At 49.1% G+C, this 15,837-nt stretch overlaps 1 long non-coding RNA gene across 2 annotated transcripts; it reads left to right on the plus strand.

Annotated features, from left to right (window-relative positions):
• Positions 1-7,231: 7,231 nt before the first annotated feature.
• On the plus strand, positions 7,232-13,697 carry LOC111095710. 2 transcript variants are annotated; one of them, XR_005357606.1, is made up of 2 exons: positions 7,232-7,382; positions 13,323-13,697. It is a non-coding gene; the product is annotated as an uncharacterized LOC111095710 (long non-coding RNA). The 2 variants fall into 2 exon arrangements; XR_005357607.1 differs by having other exon boundaries at positions 7,233-7,345.
• The last annotated feature ends 2,140 nt before the right edge of the window (positions 13,698-15,837 follow it).

Genomic DNA, 15,837 nt, shown 5'->3' on the forward strand with positions numbered 1-15,837 from the left:
TGCCTCCCCGAGCCAAGCTTGTGCAGCCTCGGGGCTCCCTCCTGCCGCAGGCCCGACGCCCGCGAGGCAGGGGGCTGGCTCGTCCCGGGTGGCACGGGCAGCCGCCCCAGAGCCGCGCAGACAGGCCGGGGACGCGGCCCTGCGGTCCCCACAGCCCCTCACCCACCACCCCTTCCCTTCCCCCTCCCTCCCATTTCTCTCCCTCCCCCTGCCCGGCCTTGCGGGGTGAGCGGCGACCGGGAGCCGGGTCGGGTCGGGTTACCCGCCCGGGCACTGCTTGCCGGGCCGTGGCCTCGGCCGGGGGATGAGGCTAGCGACCCCCGCGCCGAGCCCACCCCCCGCGCCGGAGCCGGGCAGCAGCCTGACAGCGCGCCCGCACCTCGGCCTGCCGCCGTGCGGCCCCCGCCCAGTGAGGCCGCGTCCCCAGCCGGGGCACCGCCGGGACGAAGCTCCCTCGCCACCCCCGGGCTCAGGGGTCCTCGCGGCCTCGGGCGGGGCGAGGGGAGCGCTGGGGGAGGGGTCCACTGATCCCTGCACCGCCTCCAGCGCCCAGTCTGGGTCTGGGCCTGGCACGGGGACTCGGGCCGCGGGCGCGGGCGGGCGTCCGGAGGTGTGTGCGCGCGGGGCAGGGGCCGCGGGCTGGGGGCCCGGAGGGGCCGCGCCTCGCACCGCGGACGCTGCAGTTCTCCGCACCCAGGCAGATGGCCCTCTCGTGCCACGGCCGCCCGGCGCAGGCCGCCGGCTCCGCAGCCCTGATCCCCCGGGCAGCGCGCGCCTCGCCCCTGCGAGCCGGGCTTCGGGACCCCGGCGGAACTGCACTGGGAGGGCGGACGGCTCCGCGGGCCCGGCAAGGCCTAATGGCCTAACCTTCCGCCCGGTGTGGTCCGCTCCCGGGGCGCCCTGGACCTCGAGGCCTGCGCCCGGGGCCCGGGGCCCGGGAGCCCTGGCCGGGAACGGCCGCGAAGCGTCCAAACATCAAAGACGGCGGCGTAAGGACAAGTCAGAGAGCCCAAACCCAGCCTCAGCCCGGGCCTCCGGGCCCCCGAGGCCCTTCCCCCAATTCGGTCTGACTCCGTCGCCCCCTGGACTTGCACCCCTGCAAAAGGCTCACCGCGGCAGCTAGCTGTTACCTAAAGTGCTAAGGGCATCCTCGCTGTTCGGGGAAAACCACGATCTACCGCCATAAAAATCCCGCCTCCTCCAGAAAGCCTTCTGTGATTAGAGTTAACTCCATCTCAAAGCTGAGGGCGCCGCCCTCGAGAGCCACGTGACTACCATTCCTCCCTGGGCTTAGTAAATGTGCATAATTATTGCCCCAGTGGAGTGTTTACCCGCAGCCCTTCTATCTGTTAGCCATGAGCCCACTTGGGAAAAAGGCCACTTTTGGCCTCCCACTGCACGGCATCGGCACGGGGGTCCCTAAACTCCACCCTTCAGCCTTTCTGGTCCTCCACCCCGACATTGGCCCTCATAGCCTAGGAGCTCAGGTTGCCCCTGAACCTCCTAGTCTCCAAGGCCCACAGTCCAGCCATGGAGGAACACAGCCTTAGCACACCGTAAGTGCTGGGATGCAGTCCCTGCCAAGACAGCAAGCAGACTTTCATAGAGGGTAGATACCCACCCACCCCAACCATGACCCCAGGGGGCCTCTGAAGTACTCTGAAGGTCCCCAGGTGCAAAGTAAGGTTGGCAGTGTTCTCTGTGCACTGGGACCAGCCAGAGAAGAGCTGGGTCTGTACCCCGGGGTCCCGCCCTACAGGACCACCCCTTGTTCTGCTATGGAGTCACTCCTGCCAACCCCTTTTGGGCAATTCAGTGGGGGAGCTTCGACTGTTTCCTTCTTCACACCTAATAATTTGAGCTAGGCGTTTCTGACTGACAATTAAACCCTGCCAATTGCCCCAATTCATCAAGGCTCCTCTGAAACGTTTCCTTTGCCACAGACCACCCTGAGGACCTCAGAGCTGCCCCTGTTTGGCCCTGAGCCAGTCACTTAACAGCCCCAAGCCTCAGTTTCCTCACCTGTGGCTTCCAACACACAGGGTGGCTATGAGGTTTCTCTAAGGTAAAGGTAAATTTTAGGGGCCTATACAGACTAAGTGCATGATGAGTCCTGAAATGTAATTATTGCTTCATTCAACAACCATTTCCTGCATTCTGGGCAATATGCTGGGTGTTGGGAAAACAAATGATAAGATGCCTGCTTCAGGACACCCCAGGCCTCTGGAAAAGACAGTTAAATAAAGATGCTAAGGTATGAAGATGTGCTGGGACAGTGGTTCTTCCCAGAGCTGACCTCTGGACATCACTGCCCTACAGGAAGTGCTCTTTCCAACATCTGAGCCCCCAAGAAAAAGAAGTAGAGGGGGACAGGCAACTGGGATGAACAGGTTACTGATGGGTCTTGGGGAGGGTAGAAGCCCAGGTAAAACCTCTTGGGCTTCCCTGGGGTGACCTCAGAGGGCCCTTCCTGCCTCTTAAGTAGAACTTGGATGCAGTGGTCTCAAATACAACAGCCCTCTCTGGTGCCTCTGCATCCAGCAGGCCCTGGCCAAGCACTTCCTGTGTGTCAGTCAGTTCTGGGTTGAGGGGACCCGCAGGACCACATATACTCACAAGGACACTGGGTCTTGAAGTCAGGGAGGAAAGGACAGGGCTCTGTCTTATCCTCCTCATCTGAGCTCAGGGAACTTTCCTGGGCACTTGTCTCCCATCCTTAAGACAGAGATTAGAATCAAATACTTGCTAAATCTATGCTGTATACTGGACACCATCCTGGGCCCTTGATACGCATTAATTCCTTTAACACTTCAGCAGCCCTGTGAAGAACTGAAGTCCAGAATTTAAGCTCCTCTGCAAGGTTTTAGGGCCTTAATTGTCACATGGTCTGCTTGGCCTTATATCTGTTGTTCTTAGCTGGCACATAGATATCATCTGTAAGGGCCCACACAACACAGGGCCTGCCTCACCCACAAGTGCTCAGGAATTTAAGTGTCAGGCAGTGACATTACTTTAGCCTCAGTTTCCTCATCTGTGAATTATGTTACTGATAATTCCTACCCTGTTGAGATAGAGAGATACCTGTCAAGGCATTTAGCCAGTACACAGTTGATCCCTTTATTCTTAGGAGTGCCCCTTCTTCATTCCTTCATTCAGCAGATATTATGGAGTTCTCCCCTTATAGCCTTGTGAGGAAGGCAGATAAGTGAAAACAAGGTAGAGAGCTGAGCACTAAGGGAAAAGCTAAAGGTGCTAGGGGATCTGGGGGAGCCTCAGGGGCAGTCAGGGAAGTAGTAAAAGGTGTCAGGTGAGGATGGGAACGGTCATGGGTACCTGACCATGCAGGGCCTTATTCAAGTTAAAGAATATAAGCTTTTTCTGGAGGGCAGTTGGGAACCATGAAAGGTTAAGGAGCAGTTATGGATCACATCTATACAGTACAAAGCCCACTCTGCCAGCAGTGTTGAGAAGAGATTGACACTTCTTCTAGAAGCACAACCCTGGCCAGGGCCTTATCTCTGGAATAGGCTAGAACTGCCTTGTTCCAGTAATAGTTGTGGCTTCTCCTCCTTTGTGCCAACTGTTCTCCAAGACACCCTCTCATTGAATCCTGAGAGGAAGCATGACTTTGTCAGAGCCAAACTCCTAACCCCAACTCCCAGTTCAAGCACTTCATCTCCCTGGCCATGAGCATCATCTGCTTTCTGATTAAACAATCAGGTTTAAAGGGAGGTACAGAGGTCTTTGGTCATTAATCCCAAATGTTGTGGGTGAATACCACAACCATCCCTTCTTATTTGTCTAGAAATTGAGAATTCCTTTCTCTTCCCACTCAGCGGTTTCCCCAGAACTGGATCAGGCTTCTACTTAGGAAAGCAGGCACCTGGGTGGCTCAGTGGTTGAGCGTCTGCCTTTGGCTCAGGTCGTGATCCCAGGGTCCTGGGATCGAGTCCTGCATCGGGCTCCCTGCAGAGAGCCTACTTCTCCCTCTGCCTGTCTCCGTGTGTCTCTCATGAATAAATATATAAAATATTAAAAAGCGGGGGGGGGGATCAAGGAAGGCTTGGCCACATCTGAAGCCATACAGCCTTTTTTTTTTTTTTTAAGGTTTTTATTTATTTATTCATGAGAGACACAGAGAGAGGGAGAGAAGCAGAGACACAGGCGCAGGCTCCATACAAGGAGTCCGATATGGGATTGGATCCTGGGACTCCAGGATCACGCCCTGGGCCAAAGGCAGTCGCTAAACCGCTGAGCCACCCAGGGATCCCGCCATACAGCTTTCCAGTGCTGTTTCCTTTCTACCCCAAATACCAGGTTCCTGTCTGCTAACTTGATTTTCCAAAGCCCCAACCCCAAGGATTCAAGTTTCCACCTCCAAGTGTTCTTTTTCTCAGACATTATCTTTTGAAAGCCCTCTGTGTGGCCACTAATCCACTCCCTTTTGCACTCATCAGTTCCCTGGCTCATCAGATCCTGGCACTCATCAGATCCTGGAGACCCAGTGTACAGTGTACTCACTGTACCAGGACAGGCGACAGTTCAACCAGCCTGCTCTCATGCTAGTCAGTCTGCTTTTTCTCCCATCCAGCAAATTCCTATTCAACCTTTGGAGCCCAGCTTAGAAGACTCCTGCTCCTGGAACCCTTCCCTGATCCCACCCCAGCATGACCACTGCAGTAACTATTAGCTTCCAAATATGGTCCCAGCCAGTTGATGAGCCCCTTACAAAACACTCAGAGTGTACACTTCTCTGACCTCCAGTGATCAAGCCCAGGACTGTGACACTCAGAGTAATTACTAGAGAAACATTTCCTAATGCCTGAACTGTCCCCTCCTCTCTTCTCCAAGCTTGCGTCTCCATTAGACAAAAGAATTATGATTTGAGGGGCCTGGGTGGCTCAATGGTTGAGTGTCTCCCTTGGGCTCAGGGTGTGATCCTGGAGTCCCGGGATCAAGTCCCACATTGGGCTCCTTGCATGGGGCCTGCTTCTCCCTGCCTTTCTCTGTGTCTCTTGCAAATAAATAAATAAAATCTTTAAAAAAATAAAGATTTTATTTATTTATGATAGACATAGAGAGAGAGAGAGAGAGAGGGAGAGAGGCAGAGACACAGGCAGAGGGAGAAGCAGGCTCCATGCAGGGAGCCCGACGTGGGACTCGACCCTGGGTCTCCAGGATCGCGCCCTGGGCCGAAGGCAGGCACTAAACCGCTGAGCCACCCAGGGATCCCAATAAAATCTTCAAAAAATAATAATAATAATAATTATGGTTTGGATTATGGACCAAATGGGTAAAACTTAAATCCTCCTTAAATGAATTCTCAGATGTTTGGGGAACACACATTCCTCTGTGCCAGACAATGCTTTCAGAAAATGTAAGACAATCTATGGGAGCTGGAGTCAGATAGATGTGGGGTCAATAGTATAAGAGAGCCTATAGGATCCAGAGTAAGACAGCCTGTTAAGTGGGGCCCTCAGCCTCCAGCCAGGCACTTCTGAATATTGATTCCAAGGAGAGGAGTGGGAAGGGGAAGAATGCTGCACGCTGCTTGTGGCCAGCAGAGTGGTTGTACCTTCTACCAGCTAAGGATTACCATTTTACATTCACCCACTAATTCTCTCCCTGCACAGAGAGCATATTATCCTATCTTACAGATGAAAATAGAGGCAGGGGCACCTGGGTGGCTCAGTCAGTTAAGCATCTGCCTTCGGATCAGGTCATGATCCTAGGGTTCTGGAATCAAGCCCAGAGTGGGGCTCCCTGCTCAGCAGGGAGTCTCTTCCCCTCCCTCGACCTCTCTCTCTCTCTTTCAAATAAATAAATAAATAAATAAATAAATAAATAAATAAATAATCTTTAAAAAAAGAAAGAATAAAAACAGAAGCTGAGAAAGAAGTGGCTTGTGAAAGGCCCTGCTCTAGCAAGTGGTGGGATGGCACAGAGCTCAAACCCAGTGTCATTCCCCAAGTACTAAAAGGAGGTCAGATAAGCAGAGATGAGACCCTGAGGTAAGGGCTTAGTGAAGTGAATTGTCTTCCACATTTTTGATCAAGTGCTCCTTTTAAGAATTTTTGGGGCAACCCTGGTGGCTTGGCGGTTTGGTGCCACCTTCGGCCCAGGGCATGATCCTGGAGACCCAGGATTGAGTCCCACATCAGGCTCCCTGCATGGAGCCTGCTTCTCCCTCTGCCTGTGTCTCTGCCTCTCTTTCTCTGTATCTCTCACAAATAAATAAATAAAATCTTAAAAAATAAAAAATAAAAAAATAAAGAATTTCCAGAGAGTATGTATATAAGCCACTCACAGTTGGAAGTTGACATCTTATTTGACTTTTAAAAAATCATATATTAAAAGTAATATAATTTTTGGTGTATTATATGTGCACTTTATATATTTTTTTAAGATTTTATTTGCTTAGGGATCCCTGGGTGGCGCAGCGGTTTGGCGCCTGCCTTTGGCCCAGGGTGGGATCCTGGAGATCCGGGATCGAATCCCATGTCGGGCTCCCGGTGCATGGAGCCTGCTTCTCCCTCTGCCTGTGTCTCTGCCTCTCTCTCTCTCACTGTGTGCCTATCATGAATAAATAAAAATTTAAAAAAATAATAAAAAAAATTAAAAAAAATATTTTATTTGCTTAGAGAGAGAGAGTGAGCATGAGTGGGGGGCAGGGAGCAGGAGGGTCAGAGGAAGAAGGAGAAGCAGACTCCCCACTGAGCAGGGAGCCTGTCTTGGGGCTAGATTCCAAGACCCCGGGATTATGACCTGAACCAAAGATGCTTAACCGAATGAGCCACTCGGGCACCCCTGTGTGTGCACTTTAAACTCACCTTTTTAAATTTTATTTTATTATTTTAAAAAAGATTTTATTTATTCATTCATGAGACACAGAGAGCGAGGCAGAGGCATAGGCAGAAGGAGAAACAGGCTCCCTGCAGGGATCCTGATGGGGGACTTGATAACAACCTGAGCCAAAGGCAGATGCTCAACCAGTGAGCTGCCCAGTTGCCCCTAAAAGCATCTTCATCGAAACCTTGGGGCTATAGATTCAGCTCTATTGATCTAGAGAAAACAGACCCTGTGTTTCTAAAATGGCAAAGCCAGGTCTCATCATGAACTCCCTCAGCTTAACGGATTGACCATCAATCCAAAAAGATGATGCCACTTATCAATGAAAGCCATTGTGCTATTATGCATCCCCATGACAACCATCCCCTTGCTGGGTTCTAGTCCTAGGAAAGACAGACAAAGCTAGAGCCTTGCCCTGAGTGGGGTCCCTGGGAAGCTCTGAGGGGTCTCCCAGCACCCACTCTCCTGAGGAACTCTGCCAAGGAGATTCATTTGGGTGAGATGTGGCTTTTCTCATAAAAGCCATCTGAAAGGTAACATAGAGGCATTTCTCATGTCGATCAAGGATTTCATATGAAAGTTAGGTAAGGGACGCCTGGGTAGTTCGGTGGTTGAGCATCTGCCTTTGGCTCTGGGTGTGATCCCAGGTCCTGGGATCGATCGAGTCTCACATCAGACTCCCTGTAAGGAGCTTGCTTCTCTTTCTGTCTGTCTCTGCCTCTCTCTGTGTCCCTCGTGCATAAATAAATAAAATCTTAGAAAAAGAAAAGAAAAAGAAAAGTAAGTATAAGAACTTGTTCCATTAACTACAACCATGTCAGAATAATCCACAAAATCTTTATATCCATCACATAGAAACTTGAGGCAAAATTGTGATTGGGAAAACAACCATGCTCAGAATAATCTGGAAAATCTTCACATTCCCAAGGTGAAGAAGACCTGAGGCAAAACCATGTTTGGAAAACATGTGACTGTGTAGAACAGAACGCAGCAATTGTTGGAGAGGTACCAGAGAGAGGGCTTTTTCTGAAGGCAGAAGAGACTTGGTCTTGTGTAAACTGTTCCATCCCAGGGCCTGTGTTTGCTGTTTCCTCTGCCTAGAAGACTGCAGGTCTTCCCAGGTCTTCCAGGATTCTGTCAATCAGCTCAAGAGTCCCTCTACAGGGATCCCTGGGTGGCTCAGCGGCTCAGCGGTTTAGGGCCTGCCTTTGGCCCAGGGCGTGATCCTGGAATCCCGGGATCGAGTCCCACGTCGGTCTCCAGGCATGGAGCCTGCTTCTCCCTCCTCCTGTGTCTCTGCCTCTCTCTCTGTGTGTGTGTCTATCATGAATAAATAAATAAATAAATAAATCTTAAAAAAAAAAAAAAAAGAGTCCCTCTACAAACAGGGCCTCCTGTCTCCCCCCTCACCTGGAGGAGCCCCTATGCACCTTGGGTCACTCTATCACATCTTTTTTTTTTAATTTTTATTTGTTTATGATAGTCATATCATATCATATCATGGACATGCTTATCGGCTGAGCCACCCAGGTGTCCCAATTTCTCTATTTTCTTGAGATGTAATTCACACACCATAAAATTCACCCATTTAAGCGTACTATCCAGTGGTTTTTTAATATGCTTACAAAGTTATGCAACCATCATCATTATGTAATTCCAAAGCATTTTCATTACTCTGAGAAACTCTGTGCCCATTAGCAGTCACTCCTCCTTCCCACCCTTCCCCTAGGCCCTGGCAAACACTAATCTACTCTTTGTCTCTATGGATTTGCCTATTTTGGATATTTCATATAAATGAAATTATATAATATGTGGCCTTTTATTTATTTTTTAAAATTTTTATTAAGTAATCTCTATGCCCAATGTAGGGCTTGAACTTACAACCCAGAGGTCAAGACTCACATGCACTACTAACTGAGCCAGCCTGGTGCCCCTAATATGTGGTCTTTTATGTCTGGTTTCTTTTGCTGAGTATAATGTTTTCCAGGTTCATTCATGTTGTAGCATGTATCAGTACTGCACTCCTTTTTATGGCCAAATAATAGTCTACTGCATGGATAGACCACATCTATTTATCAATTAATATCCATCAGTTGATGGATATTTGGCTTGCTTCCACTTTGGGACTATTTGGAACAATGTTACTTTTAACATCTGTGTACAAAATTTTGGTTGGACATAGGTTTTTATTTCTCTTGGGTGTATACCTAGGAGTAGAATTGCTGAGCCAGATGGTAACTCCATATTTAACTCTGAGGAATTTTTTGAAGATGTTACCAAAGTGACTGCACCATTTTACATTCCCAATAGCACTGGATAAGTGTTCCATTTTCATCACATCTTTTCAACATTTGCTATCATCCACTTTTTTTTTGAGTACAGCCATCCTAGTAGATGTAAAATGGTATCTCGTTGTGATTTTCACTTGCATTTTCCTAATGACTGACCACCTTTTAGTGTGTTTATTGGTCATTTGTATATCTTTGGAGAAATGTTTATCAGATTATTTCCAAATTTTAAAAATTGAGTAATTTGTCTTTTTTATTATTGTTTTTGAGTTAAAAGTGTGCTTCACATATTCTGGATATAAGTCCTTTAGTGGATATAATAAGATTGATAAATATTTTTCCCCATTCTGTGGATTGCTTTTTCTCTTGATAGTATCCTTCAAAATACAAAAGTTTCTTCATGTCTGTGCAGTCCAACTTGTCTATTTTTTATTTTGTTGCTGTGCTTCTGGTAATATCTAAGAAACCATTTCTTTTTTTTTTTTTAATTTTTATTTATTTATGATAGTCACAGAGAGAGAGAGAGAGGCAGAGACATAGGCAGAGGGAGAAGCAGGCTCCATGCACTGGGAGCCCGATGTGGGATTCGATCCCGGGTCTCCAGAATCGCGCCCTGGGCCAAAGGCAGGCGCCAAACCGCTGCGCCACCCAGGGATCCCAAGAAACCATTTCTTGATCTTAGTTCATGAAATTTTACCCTATGTTAACTCCTAAGAGTTTTATAGTTTTAGCCCTTACATTTAATACTTTGATCCATTTTGAGTTACTTTATAGTGTGAGATAGGTATCTAACTGTATTCTTTTTATTTTATTTTATTTTATTTTATTTTATTTTTTTATTTCTTTTTTTTTTTTTAGGATCTTATTTATTCATTCATGAGAGACACAGAGAGAGAGAGAAAGAGAGAGAGAGAGAGAGAGAGAGGCAGAGACACAGGCAGAGGGAGAAGCAGGCTCCATGCAGGGAGCCTGATGTGGGACTCGATCCAGGGTCTCCAGGATCACACCCTGAGCCTAAGGCAGGCACTAAACCACTGAGCCACCCAGGCATCCCTCTAACTGTATTCTTTTTGTTTGTTTGTTTGTTTGTTTTTGTTTTTGTTTTGTTTTTTCCTCTAACTGTATTCTTTTGCATATGGATATCCAGTTGTCCCAGCACCATTTGTTGAAAAGACTGTCTTTCCCCAATGAATGATCTTGACACCCTTGTTGAAAAACCGATTGACCATAGAAACATGGGTTTATTTTTTAATTCTCAATCTGTTCCATTGACTCTGTAAGCCTATCTTTATACCAGTATTACACAGTCCTCATAGCCTGATTCTTTTTTTTTTTTTTGCCCACACTCACATCTTTCTCACTGTCTAGAATAGAAGCACCAAGAGGTCAGGACTCTCTTACTGCTCTGTTCCCAGTGCCTAGAAGAGGACCTGATGTAGAGTGGCTACTCAGTAAATATCTGTGGATTGAATGAACAAATCTTTGAGTTAGTATAATGCTGTTGGGAGGAAGCCAATTGAGAGGGGAAGGTTGGGGACACCTGAGTGGCCCAGCAGTTGAGCGTCTGGCTTTGGCTTAGGGCATGATCCTGGTCCTGGGATCGAGTCCCACATCAGGCTCCCTGAGAGGAGCCTGCTTCTCCCTCTGTTTATGTCTCTGCCTTTCTCCCTGTGTCTCTCATGAATAAATAAATAACATCTTAAAAAAAAAAAAAAGAGGAGGGAAAGTTAAAAGTATAGAACTGAGAGGTCTTCTCTCAGGTCAAGGAGGTACAGGATATGTGAATGGGTTGTGGGTAAAGGGATGGGCCCTAGAGTAGAGGAGAAATCCCTCATCTTCTGAAAACACCTAGGGAAAGGCAAAGTAGAGGGACACCTGGGTAGCTCAGTGGTTGAGTGTCTGCCTTTGGCTCAGGTGGTGATTCTGGGGTCCTGAGATTGAGTCCTGCATCAGGCTCCCTGTAGGGAGCCTGCTTCTACCTCTGCCTATGTCTCTGTCTCTCTCTCTATGTCTCTCATGAATAAATAAATGAAATCTTAAAAAAAAAAAAAAAAAAAGACAGGCAAAGTAGAGCCTCAGGTATTTTTTAAGTGGAAAGGGAAGGAAATTGAAAGATATCCCACCCAGTGCCTCTATTTTCTTGGAGAGATAGGAAGTAAGAGGAAAGGGAAGGGCTATAGACTTGAGGAAGCTAAGGACAGCTAAGTGGCCTTGGGGCCCGAGCCCAGAGCTGGGCCTAAGCAGTGGGCATCCTCCACTCATGATTGGATCCCTTCAGGGTTCTGAGGAAGGGTGGATACCAGATGAAGGGGCAAGAGTGCATGTGAGGTTATGGTGGTGGCGCCAAGTCTGGCAGAAATAGGGGAGGAGCTACATCACAGGGCCCCTGACTATAGGCAACATTTCCTGAACCCTAAGTGCCAGCCACCCCTAGATACACACAGGTTAGTGTGGAGTTTAGATGGGGCTACCTTCTGTGGGTGACTTCTCAAGGCTGGAATGACTTGTGGCAGCACATCTGGCCAGCATGTTTGGAGTGGGGGCAAAGATAAGCCATGGGGGCCAGCTTGGGGGCAAAAATGAGGCCCAGCTAAATGAACCAACATGCCTGTGCTCCCCACTCTTCTTAATGATTTTATTTTATTTTAAATATTTTATTTATTTATTCATGAGAGACACACAGATAAAGGCAGAGACATAGGCAGAGGGAGAAGCAGGCTCCTCACGGGGAGCCCAGTGAGGGACTCGATCCCAGGACCTTAGTATCACAACCTGAGCCAAATGCAGACGCTCAACCATTGAGCCACCCAGGTGCCCCCAAAATGTCTTTGGTAAATGGTTTTTCTGACCTAGAAACAAATGAAGGGTCATATATTGGTCCTTGTATTTCTTATGTCTTTTATAATCTGAAATGCCCCCACATCATATTTTCCATGACATTTGGCTTCTGAGGTGACCAGGCCAGTTAACCTGGGAGTGCCCCTTATTTGCAGTTGGCTGATGCTTCCCCTTCAGGTCATTTAAGCTATTCCTTTGCCTCTGCATTTCCTGTAAAGTGGATATTAGGTCAGGAACTTGATTAGATTTGGGTTAAAGTTTTTAGCAAGAATATTTTTTTAAAATATATTTTATTAATTTATTCAAGAGAGACACACAGAGAAAGGCAGAGACATAGGCAGAGCAAGAAGCAGGCTCCGCGTGGGGAACCCCCCATAGGACTCGATCCCAGGACCCCAGGATCATGACCTGAGCCAAAGGCAGACGCTGAACCACTGAGCCACCTAGGTGCCCCTAGCAAGAATATTTTTAAGTAAAGCAGTTACTGGTATTTTGACATGTTAAGTTTGGGGGGCCCAAGGGACATCAGGGGTAGACACTCCACCCTGCCTGCAGCTGGACATACATGCAGTTTGAAGATCTGGAGGAAGAACCAGGCAAAAGAATATACTGCAAGGGTCATCTCAGAGAAGACAGGACTTGAAGGCTTTGAGGTGGAGTAGGAGAGCACAGGAAAACTGAGAAGAATCCCAGGGACTTTCCAGAGGAATCAGTGGAAAGACAGAATAATGAGATGACTACCTGAGGCCTGAAGATCAAAAAGTCCTCCCAACTTCCCCCCAAATCCTGGGACCCTCATGAAGAGAGTCAGTTTAGGTCTAGAGTTGATAACAAGCACCTTGGGGAGAATTTCAGAGGCCTTAAACGATGGGATATCTCTAAAATCAAAACTGGAAGCCAGGCTAAGATAGTCAATGGGAAGATGCAGTTGGTTTCAGGAGGTCTAATTAGTTGTATTAATGAGCCTACAGAAAAAAAAAAAAAAAAAAATCAGGACATCCTGGGTGGCTCAGCGGTTTGACACTGCCTTCGGCCTAGGGCCTGATCCTGGAAATCCAGGATCGAGTCCCACGTCGGGCTCCCTGCATGCAGCCTGCTTCTCCCTCTGCCTGTGTCTCTGCCTCTCTCTGTGTGTCTCTCATGAATAAATAAATAAAATCTTAAAAAAAAAAATGAGAAAGGAGGACTTGGGGAACTTCAAGTTGATGGCATCCCCAGCCCTGCCCAAGGAGAGAGCCCAGGGGCTGCCAGGGGATTTAGAACCATGATGAGCTTAGGTCTCCAGGCCCAGCAGGGACTGAAGCTAAACCATAGTAACAGTGGCTCCTGTTGCTTTCTACATTCCAGGCCTGTGGCAATGCAGATGGAAACCCCGTCACATGCTTCCCATGTGCTGACAAGAGCTCCTCATTGTGGCCTAGGAATCTTTCCAAGATGTGTCCAGGCTCATCGCCTATCTTGTTCCCCTCCTTCTCTACCCTTTAGCCTCCCTGACCTCCTTTAGTTACTGGATGCAGAAGGCCTTGCCTGTTAGTCCCAGCTCTCTCCATAGTCCTACGTGATGGATCTCCAGTGTGCCAACTGCCTGTGCCAGTGTCTGAGAAGCATCATGCTCTGAAGACTGACCCAGAAGGCCTGATTTGAACCCCCAGTTCTGCCACTTAATAGCTACAAACCTGTCCTTGTGTATCCTCTCTATAAAGCGGGATTGTTGAGAGTTAATATGAGCTTTAGATAGTGCCTGATACCTGGAGAGTTTTGCAATGGTTATAGTCCTGGTTAGTGTTCTAATGAGGCTCAAAGAGATCAAGGTCTGTGTAAGCTCACAGAGCTAGCCTTCATAGATGTTCTTCCAGTATACCCTGATGTGTTATAAATATTCCCACCTAACTGCTGAAGTTTTCTGTGCTGTGAATCCCTGATTTTGTCTACTCTGTTTGACTACTACTGTTTCTATAGGTTGAATTTACCTTTGTGAGACCAAATGAAGGGATTGTGGGGTTAGAAGACTGAAAAGGCATACTGGCACATTCTTGTGGACAAGCAGTTTACATTCTAGCAATGCAATGGAATAAAAAGTAGCCTTAACACAAGGCTGTATGGAACAAGGATGGTGAGTTCCTTGAGGACAGCAATAGCAACAATCATAAAAAATATAACCAGGGAGCCTAGGTGACTCAGTCAGTTAAACGGCTGACTTTGGCTTAGGTCATGACCTCAGGGTCCTGGGATGGAGCCCCCCAGTAGGCTCCACACTCAATGGGGAGTTTGCTTCTCCCTTTTCCTCTGTCCCTCTGCTTGCTCGTGCGCAATCTCTCTCTCTCTCAAATAAATAAATAAAATCCTCTCTCTCTCTCTCTCCCCAATGTTTTTTGGAAGCTCACCACATACCAGGCACTATGCTTTACAATCCTCACAAAAAGAATACCTAGCTATTAATAGTACCATTTTACAGCCATTTTACCTGCCATGGCTCACATGGTAAGTGAGTGACTTGAACTTGGTTCTATCTTCCTCTACATCTCCACTTTGGGGGTGCCTGGGTAGCTGAGCCAGGTACGTGCCTGTGACACCTGATTTCAGATTTTGGCTCAGGTCCTGGTTTCCGGTGGTGACATCAAGCCCTGCATAGGGCTCCGGGGCCGGCAGAGTTGGCTTGGGCTTCTGTCTCTCCCTCTCCCCCTGCCCCCCATTCCGTTCGTGTGTGCGAGCACACGGCGTGATTGCTCTCTCGCACTCTCTCTCTCTCTCTCAAATAGACAAATGAAATCTTTATTTTTTTTTTTTTAAAGATTTTATTTATTTATTCATGATAGTTACACACAGAGAGAGAGAGAGAGAGGCAGAGACACAGGCAGAGGGAGAAGCAGGCTCCATGCACCGGGAGCCCGACGTGGGATTCGATCCCAGAGCCTCCAGGATCGCGCCCCGGGCCAAAGGCAGGCGCCAAACCGCTGCGCCACCCAGGGATCCCTGAAATCTTTAAAAATAACAAATCACCTCCTTGGACCAGAGGGCCAGACATTAGAGCCCCATCACAGAGTAGAAGGAGGCTTTAGCGAAAGAGCTCGGGTTCTTTGCCTCAGAGTGGGCAGAAGTGGGGCACGGCGGGGGAAGGCGGGGCACAGCCTGAGGTCCGCGCGGGCCGGAGTGCGCGCGGCCGGCCCCCGGGCTCCGGGGCTCCCCTGCGCGGGGCTCGGCTCCGGGAGCCACCCTTGGGGCCGCGTTCCTAGGAGGGCGCCTCTGATTGGCCGGCCCCGTCCGGTGCTTCCCGCGGACCAATCGGCGGCGGCCAGGCCGTGGGCTCGAGCCGCGCGCCGGGCGTGGAGCGCAGGGAGAGGCGTCCTCGGTCGGGACCCGCGGGAGGAGGCGGCCGGTATCCGGCGCGGGCCGGCCTGCCCCGCTTCCAGCCGGGGACCTGGCTGGCCCCCGCTTCACCAGCCTTTCCCTGGCGCTCCCAGGAGGAGACGGAAGTCCGCTGTGCCGGCCCTTCTCTTGGGGTCTGGGCCCGCCCTCATGCTTCCTCTGGCCTTTGTTCATCTTGCTCCTCGCAGCTCCAGCCTTCCGGTCTTCTTGCTCCTTCCTGGCAGCCCACGGCCTAGTCTCTCTTCTCTCTCAGGAGAGCCAGGCTCTGCCTCTTCTCCCTTCTATGGCCTCTGGATTCCCTTCCTCATCTCTCCTCTTAAGTGCAGTCTATCTTCAGGTCACCAACAGCCCCACTTTGACCAAATCTGGTGGCATTTCATAACCTTTGCTGTTGCACTTCCGGAAGCATTTGACTCTGTTGACCTTTTGGAACGACAGGGTTTCCAGGGCCTCCCACTCTTGCCTGTTACCCCTCTATGCCTTTCCGTATGCATTC

Source organism: Canis lupus, chromosome 4 (genome assembly GCF_011100685.1).
Source record: "Canis lupus familiaris isolate Mischka breed German Shepherd chromosome 4, alternate assembly UU_Cfam_GSD_1.0, whole genome shotgun sequence".
NCBI lineage: Eukaryota > Metazoa > Chordata > Mammalia > Carnivora > Canidae > Canis > Canis lupus.